General features: G+C 42.5%; 1 protein-coding gene across 4 annotated transcripts in view; it reads left to right on the top strand.

The window, feature by feature from the left end:
* The first annotated feature begins 2,122 nt into the window (after positions 1 to 2,122).
* TFDP2 (transcription factor Dp-2) overlaps positions 2,123 to 8,495 on the top strand; it is a 626,881-nt gene continuing 620,508 nt past the window's right edge. For all 4 annotated transcript variants that reach the window (XM_078666407.1, XM_078666406.1, XM_078666405.1 and 1 more), the window contains exon 1: positions 2,123 to 2,237. The gene's annotated coding sequence lies outside the window, so the exon portion shown is untranslated. The remainder of the gene's footprint in view (positions 2,238 to 8,495) is intronic.

The following is an 8,495-nucleotide window of genomic DNA, read 5'->3' as shown; positions in this document are numbered from 1 at the left end:
GGAGAAGGTCTCTTGCCTTTCTTCACACCTACAAACTCTTAATTGTGGAAAAATATCGCCATTGGTTCAGTCAGTTCAGTGTCAACTGACGTCATTGTTTCATCTCTCAAAAATACATTTGGCATTCCCAAGTTTGTAAAGACTGACAACGGGCCACCTTTCAATGGGGCCGTCTTCAAGGCCTTTACATCTATCATAGGAAGATCACTCTTGGGTGGCCACAAGTCAAGATCAATTCTGAAAACTTCAGGCTACTTTGTACAAAGCTTCACAAATCTGCAAATCTCCAAACTTATCAAACAAGCTTTTCAGAGGTGTTCTGCCAGACGGTGATGGTACCACTGAGAAGTTAGTTGGCTGTTGGACAGCAGTTTGTCAGAAAAATGAAAACGAGGCTACCTCAGGCTGTTCTGCTACAGCACCACCAGAGAAGATGAAGTCAAATGCTTATCGGAAGAGGAGAGCTCATGCATGTCTCTTTGCTAAGTGTACTCGCCAAAATAAAGGGCTCAAAGAAGACTGACTTATCTTGAGCTCAGATTTGTACTTTGTTCCAAATATTCATGTGGTATGCTCACTCTGGAGGAATGGATCAACAAGGACCAGGAACCCTGTTACGGCGAGCCCTGCCATGCACATTCTGAACTTCATGCCATCGACTCCGAAGAACTTTCCAAAGAGGACTCAGATTCAGATTACTTTTCCCCTTGACTTTCCAGTCTTTCTAATTCCTCACACTGATCTACTGATCCCGAACCTCCTGCTTCTTACTTTCAGAAATGTAAGTCTCCAAAAGACTAATGACTGGAATTATCTTTTTTTTTTGCATCTCAATTCTTTATTTAAGTTTTTTCAAAATTAAATGAATAATGGTGAACATTCAAATAACATCATATAAACAAAAAGACAAACTAAAAATATCCGTCAAGGTTACAGTAGAAAATATGAGCAGGATAAAAGCAAAATAAAACAAAAACAAATTTGTACCATTACCACAGTTGCATACATAAACAAATGAATGACATAACAAAATAAAGCAGTATTATTCCAGAAAACAAAGAATCATATGCATTCAAAAAGTGAAGAAAAAAAAGGAAATGTATAAAACCTATCAACAGCAATAATTAAAGTCATCATGAACTGAGAAAAAGACCCCATTTAACCAAATTTTCAGAATGATCTTAATGAAACCTACTTATCTGCTATATCCTAAGATAGAGAATTGTAGGGTTGTCACTTCTACTGTGTGCTCCTTGACACATGGGACAGAAAGTGCCAGGGAGGGCAAAAGGCACTTTTAAGGTGGACACCTGGAAGTATGGGTGCCACCTTTCATATTGGCCCACACTTAATACAGGCTAGGCTGGTAAATAAAAATGGCCAGGTGACAAACTTACCCTGTAGCATGCACATACCAGTGCCCCAACCACTGGAAATAAATATCATGTCAATATTCCTCTTTCATATAGTTTTTGATTTGCTCAGAATAGGGCATGCAGTTTACAAGTGCTAAAATGTTCTAGATTGTTTATTCTAACAATGCTGTCATTTTGACCATTGATAAAAAAAGATTTAAATTCTTCACAGTGAATAAGCGACAATCTGTTTCTGGAACAATATGTGAAAGCAGCCTGTTGATCTTTTACTCACGCATTAATGATTTAAAACTAATTTGTATTTGTGGTTCTCTCATTCTCTGTAGCCATAGAAACAAACATTTTATCTTTAATGTAGATGAGGTGGTTTTGGCAACAAGTAATCCTTTGCATTTCAAATCGGGTCTGCTAGCATCTGCGAAAATTATATGAATTATTTGTTATTGTCTAACGTGCTTTTTGGAAGAAAAAAATATTTCAAGCTGCAAAAAGTCATGACTTTTTGTTTATCTACATTCCCTCAAAAGAATGAATGTGACCAATTATTTACCAGGCAATGAGAAATGGAATGTTTTGAAAAATTCAGATATTTTTTCCTACTCCTATGCGGTGATTTCATTTTTTTCACATTTCTGATCTGCACGGTACTACTTCTGGTTTGCATTCGGAAGCGTTCTATGCACACTTCTTAATCCGCACCATCTGTGAGAGCATGGCCTGGTGTTCAGAGATAGAGTCGTCGGACGATCCGGTCAGAGCTCGATTGCTCCCGTCTGGCCGAGCCTCAAGTTTCCACTGAATGGTAACAAAGACTGTAGAGTGTTGTTGGTACTGCAGTGAGAGCATGCTTCCTCAGTCCAGGTAAGCCGGAGCGAGATCATTTTTGTTTGTTGTTCGCTGTGATTTATTGTGCGCATAAACATCGGCCGTTTCGCCCTGGACGTACCATGTTTTTAAACCGCACCTTGCCTCCCTGCTACATTGAAGCCAGCATTGCAAGTTGCAGGCAGCCTAACTACAGTGTGCTGCGAGGGGACTGGGGGAGGGGTGAAGAGTTGGTTGAGTTTGTCAATGAAATGCTAAAACAAATTATTTAAAATGCCGATTTTAATTTTAAGCGTTTCTTCTTCATTTCTAAAACGGGCCATTATTATAAGAAAACAATTTTACAAAAATATATGTAAAATACCATTCACTTCACGATACTTTAAACATTTTACAAATATCATGTGGCTTCCACATACATGTATTTTTTGCTTTTTAATTAAGAAGTAACTTTGGCAACTGAGATTTCAGTATGGATGCTGTTTTAGCTTTCAACTCATGTACATTTTTTTTGTAGACCTTCAAATTAAATGCCCACAAGTGTATAATTAAATTTAAAAAATGAGTGAAAGTTTTAACTTTTCTGTGTTTTTTAAGGCCCGTGTTGCATGCATTTTTTTTGTTTCCTTTTTGGGGTGCTTTTCCCTGCTGCCGTCCGCTTGGGAAGTGTGTGCGCCGTTGCAAATGTCAGCTGTATTCTAATGAAGCCAGGGCATTGTTTGCTCCTGAAGGGGCTGGCACATTCCAGGGCTCTACGGTTATTATGAGGCGCAGTGTGGGTGGCAACATTTGGTGTCTGCCTCTTGGGGCAGGGACTGCCATTGTGCAAGGTCTGGATTGGCAAGTTTCTCTAGCAAATAAGATCTTAACATGTCTTTGAATTCCTTTTTACAAAAAGATTATCTTCCTGTTCTGGGATTCCTTGTATCAGCACGTGCATGGCAAGATATGATGCAGGGCTGTTTACTGTGCTCTTTATGCATAAGAGAACTTATGCACAATCAAGTATGAACTGCTAATTTAAAAAAATATATATATTTGCATATTACTGTGTTCATCATTCCAAGGGACAAGGCATGTTTTCTTTTGACTTGGCCTGACTTAATGTCTGGAAATGCACTTGTGGAATGGCATGTACGTCAATGCAAATGTGATGTCAAAGTGCTCAAATTTATTCACTACAAACACTCTTGGAATTTAAAGTCTAGAGTGGGTCGCCTGATCACCCTTTTATTTTGCACCGCAGTAGCTGCCATGGGGCTAGTCAAGTTTATGGAAATTCGATGGAAGCCATTAAAGATAGATATAGATCTTTTTCTGATGTAAATGAGGTGGCTTCGTTCATAATTCGCAAGCAAAGAACATAAATCAAGTAGAGAATGGAGAGGGAAGTAGTGAGGCTTTGGATTTTATTAGAACACCATTGAATTATTATTCCTTGCTCTGATGAAAATGTGTAGGCGTTTTGCTGAGGCCCTAGAGCTGAGGTCTTGGGCCTAAACTTAATTTCTTTCCTAAATCTATGCATATATGCTGGGGTGGTTCCCCAGCTGCCTGGTCGGAAAAGACCTACTGTGGGATTACCAATAGCTTACACTGGGCTTTTAGCCCACCCATTGCTTACCATTGGTTTGCGTTACTGTCATTGTCATTTGCTTGTTTCTTTTTTGATGGCTTTCCTTGTCAATCTTGTGTTTGTCCCTTCCCTGGAGCGCAGCTTCTTCACCATTTTCTTGATGTGGCTGACTTGTGTCGTTCACAGCTCACTTTTAGGGAACTACTTGTCTCTTTTTGATTAAGTGCTGCATGAAAGTGCAAGTGTTTTCCAGCTCTCTCCCTCATGTGCGTTCCACAAATGCTCACACCCCCAGTGCTCCATGTTTCTTACGTATACACTCCTTCCTCTGCGATTTGTGTTCTTCTCTCCGCATGTTGCAGTCACCCTTGTGTGCTGTTTGTTATCTTGTGCTCTTCGCCCCAACGGGCCATATCCTTAACTGCATTGTGCGCTTCACCCCTATGTCTTCTCCCTCAGTTCCTCATGTTGCTCTTATTTCCACTCCTGTGTTGCTTTCTCCGTTGTTAACTACCTTTTCCCACCTTCCTCCTTTGCTCACCCACAACAGCTGCTGTCCTCCTTTTGTTCACTTTGTTCTTTCTCCTTAAAAATCTTTTTTTATTTACCGAGCCTACCAGATGAGTAAGGGTGCTGGACGTGATGGCTTTGTGAATAATGCAGGTGCTTTTGAACCTGGTGCTTGCCAGCAAGGGGAGCTTATAGAGCTCTATAAGGATATGGGTGATGTGATCATATTTCTTCATGCCCTGAATTAGCCATGCTGCAGTATGAAGGGTGCCCTTAAGGGGTGCCACTTTGGGAACCCTGGAGGCTGTGGAGCAGGGCGATGTCACCATCCAGATGTAAGTGTATGAGGGCTTGAACAGCCGTTCTAAAGTCGCTTTCTGAAAGAAACTGTTTCAGTGTCTTTAGAATAAAGATGCTGGTACTAGATTGTCTTTGTTTTTTTTTTGGTGATGTCTTCCTTGAGATTTTGAGGTTGGTGTCCAGGGTGAATTCAGATAACCTGGCATTCAATTTAAGGTGGGGTTTAAAGCCACCAGGTTCATGTCATTGAGCCAGGTTTGTACTGTTTCTTGTTCTTGGCAAATAACAGGGGTTCTGTCTTTCTTGGGTTGAGCTTCGAGTAGGCGTTGGACATAGAGGTCTGGATGATGTGCAGGCAGTGTTTGAGGTTTCTGAAATCGGAAGTAGAGGAGATTTTCAAGTAGAGTTGTGTACCACCGGCATATTGGTGAATATTTATGCAGTTATCTGCGAGTAGAGCACCAAGCGACTCCTAGTAGATGTTGAAGATAACAGGGGACGGTATAGGACAGTGGGGGACTCACCAGGTAACTAGGATCTTTTGAGACATGGAGTTGCTCATGTGAATGAAATTATGTCAGTTGGAAAGGTAGGATGAGAACCAGTGAAGGACGTTGCTGGTGATTCCTATTTGAGACTCCAGGGTGCATATGAGGGTGGGATGGTCAACTGTGTCGGAGGCAGCTGAAAGGTCCAGTAATATCAAGACCCAAGAGCCAACTTCATCTGTGGTCAGGAGGACATTGCCTACGATTTAAAAGGTAGTGGTCTGTATGCAGCAGCATGATCTGAAGCAAGACTGGTAGTCATGCAGAAGGCGGCCAGCATTAACGTGATCTTGGATGTGAACATGCACTACTTTTTTTAATTATCTTGCCCAGGACTAGTAGCTGAGAAAGAGCTGATAGTTGGGGAGGTCATACGGGTCTAGTGTAGTTTTCTTTAGGAGGTGGAGGATCTGGCCCATATTGAGAGCTTTTGGAAAGATAACTTGAAGGAGGCATTGACAAAGGTCGGTGGAGGTGAGAACATTCCCAGAGGGTCCTGATGAGGGGGCGCAAGTAAAACATCATCTACATAAGAAGTGACTGAGGAAGTTGAGTGTTTCAGCAAGATCTGCAAGACAGAAGGCTTTGAAGGATGTCCATTGCAGGATTCTACAGAAAGGAGTATGCGTAAGGGATGAAGCAGGGTTGGCGTTGTTGATGCGCTGTCAGAGCCTCTGTATTTTTCACTGAATTAGAGGTTGATGATGTACTTTTCTATGAAGTGAGGAATGGGTTGGTCCGGCAGGTGGTTGATTCAGCTCTTGCCTTGAAAATCGTTCTGCTTTTGTTGGTGACTTCATAGATCATGTTGGCATACTACTTTGCGCTGGCTGATGTGATGAGCTATATGTGTGTTGCATGTAGGGACTTCAGTGTCATGATGTCATTTGGAGTTTCACTGCAGGGACTGGAGTGAAACCGGATAAGCTAAATTCAAACATCTGGAAAATGGAGACACATGCTAGCACAATAGAGAGAATTACTGGCCAATAGCATATCAGATGCCTGTGTTTGTATTCTGAAGTCACGGTGGTGATTAATGCTCTTATACAGTCGCGGCTCTCAATTCTCGCGGGTGGGCTTGTCGTGTGGGGGTTACCACGGGGGGAGGTTAAAATAAATATAAAAGTTACCTGACCGGTCCCGCGACGCCTCTACTCCTGGCCCAGGTCCCGCGTTTTTCTGCTCCTGAACAGGAGCAGGCATGCTCCCTCCCTTTCTGTAAGCCAATCACAGCGCTGCAATGGCAGCGTTGTGATTGGTGCGGAGTCCCGGACAGCGCCCAGCTGGGCACCTGTAGGTAGGCCATTTTCTCTATTTAGGCTGCATGAAGACTACATAGAGAAAGTGTAGAGTGCGCTTGACAGCTTTGGTTGGCCCCAGAGGGCTGACCAAAAAGTCAGGGTACTCAGAGTTGTGCAAGCCACTCCTCCCTGACCTGCCCGCCTGACCCCAACCAGCCATATTCTCCCGCCCGCCCCCAACCTGGCATACCCCTGCCTTCTGCTTTTTCACAGCGCGAGAAGCAGAAAATAAAATAGTATTTAAAATACCATTTTATTTTCTGCTTCTCGCACTGCGAGAAAGCGGTAGAGCAGCGCTCCTCATCTCTTATGTAATAAAATGCTGGTTAGCCATGCTGAATGACTGGGGAACCACACACGAGTGGCTATTTGGAGATCCACTGTTGTTTCCCAGCTGTTGATGCTTCATAACTCAATGGCATCCTGGTCCAGAATCATTCCAACCTACTGTTGTCAAGTGTCTTCAGATTGGAATAAGGTATATGAAGGTATATGAAGGCAGGGGGCTACTACCGTTTTTGGACTCAGAAACACTCTACCAGACAATAATTGTTAGCAAGGTCAAGGAGAAAGTAAACGTCTTCTATGACCGATCCTAAATCTTGATTTTCCCATTGTGGGCAGTTGCACATAAAAGAGAAGGCGAGAGTGGAACAAGTGACAAGCATTTCTTGCTCTATGTCTTAGTGTGGAGGTTGGGCTCCCCACCAAACCCAGAGTAATCAGACGCCCCAACAATATTTTATTCTAGGAAAAAGAACAAACAAACTCTCTACTGAAAGAAAGGGCAAGTAAAAGAGGGGCAACTAGAAACAAGGGCAAAGAGGATGCTAACTTAAAGGGGACCTTGGGGTTGGGTGAATTATCCTTTTTTAATTCATATAGAATTTTTCTTTGAAAATGTCAATGCCCAGAGTATGCCCAGACGTGGGTCTCTTTCTCACTGTGCATCTGGATTCATGCTAGCCTGGCTGATGAAGGGTTACATACCCCGAAACCAGTCCCAGGGTGCTTGGTTCCGGTCCAGGGAGGACCTGGCTTAGCAGTACGGTCTGGACTGTTCCCATGAGGCACAGGGTCAAAACTGATTTGCATATGGCTGGGTCCAAGCTTTTGGTGGCGTAGTGGGCAAAAGAACGATGGATTTAACCCAGATCTCTTGACTGGGGGAGAATGTTTGAAACATTCAGCATTCCGTCCATCATTTGTTGCAGTTACATTGGAGCAAAGGTCGGGCTGTGATGTTGAGAGGCATGGAGACTCCTGATCGGGTGGAGGGATATTATATGAAAAATGAAGTACGGTTGTTCCTTTGTTTGACTTGGACAAAAATTCCATGTTTTTTAGTTAATTACAGGCAAGTACAAGTGTTTCTTGAAAATGCCCTCTATTGGAGAATTGCATACTCTTAAAGGTTAATAAAGATATGTTCTTTAAAAAAGCTGCAAGATAAGAAGTCACTCTAGATTCTGCCTCCAAAACAGTGAAGTACACAGTGGGTGTCTTCTGGGAGAAAAAACAGGAATAACGAGTATGATGATGCTTCTTAATAACATTTCCTGTTTCATTACTCATGTGGACCTCATAATCGTTGTTCATTGCTTCCAGAATATTGAGTTGATTGATGGAGATATTTACACAACTGAATGATTGCATGCTCTTCCTTGGTTAATCTGATGGTGGCATGATGGTGCGGAGTGCGGTTTTAACTTCTTTCTGAAGACTAACTGGTTTACCCCAGTGCATACTTGGAGAACAAATCAGGTCCCTAGACTGTCCATTAGCTTAGAAAACGCTGCAAATTTTGTTGTTGTTGTAGTTTACTCTGGGCAGGTACACTGGAGTGATCTTTCAGGATCTATTTTGTGGTTTGAGTCTTAGGCAAATTGTTATTCTCTGCCTGCAGCCAACTAGCTCCTATTGGATCAATGAAGATGAGCATGTGTGTTGTGGTTTGTGGATTACAGAGGGGTTGTGCTTTTCCTGCCTACTGTTCAACATTTATGCACACCTCCCCCAGTGTAGCTTAGACCACCGTACCAGATTAACTTCCACA

The sequence above is a fragment of the Lissotriton helveticus genome, chromosome 11 (assembly GCF_964261635.1).
Source record: "Lissotriton helveticus chromosome 11, aLisHel1.1, whole genome shotgun sequence".
Taxonomy (NCBI): Eukaryota; Metazoa; Chordata; class Amphibia; order Caudata; family Salamandridae; genus Lissotriton; species Lissotriton helveticus.
The sequence above is the reverse complement of the archived record's forward strand: the minus strand, read 5'-3'. Positions and strand labels throughout refer to the sequence as shown.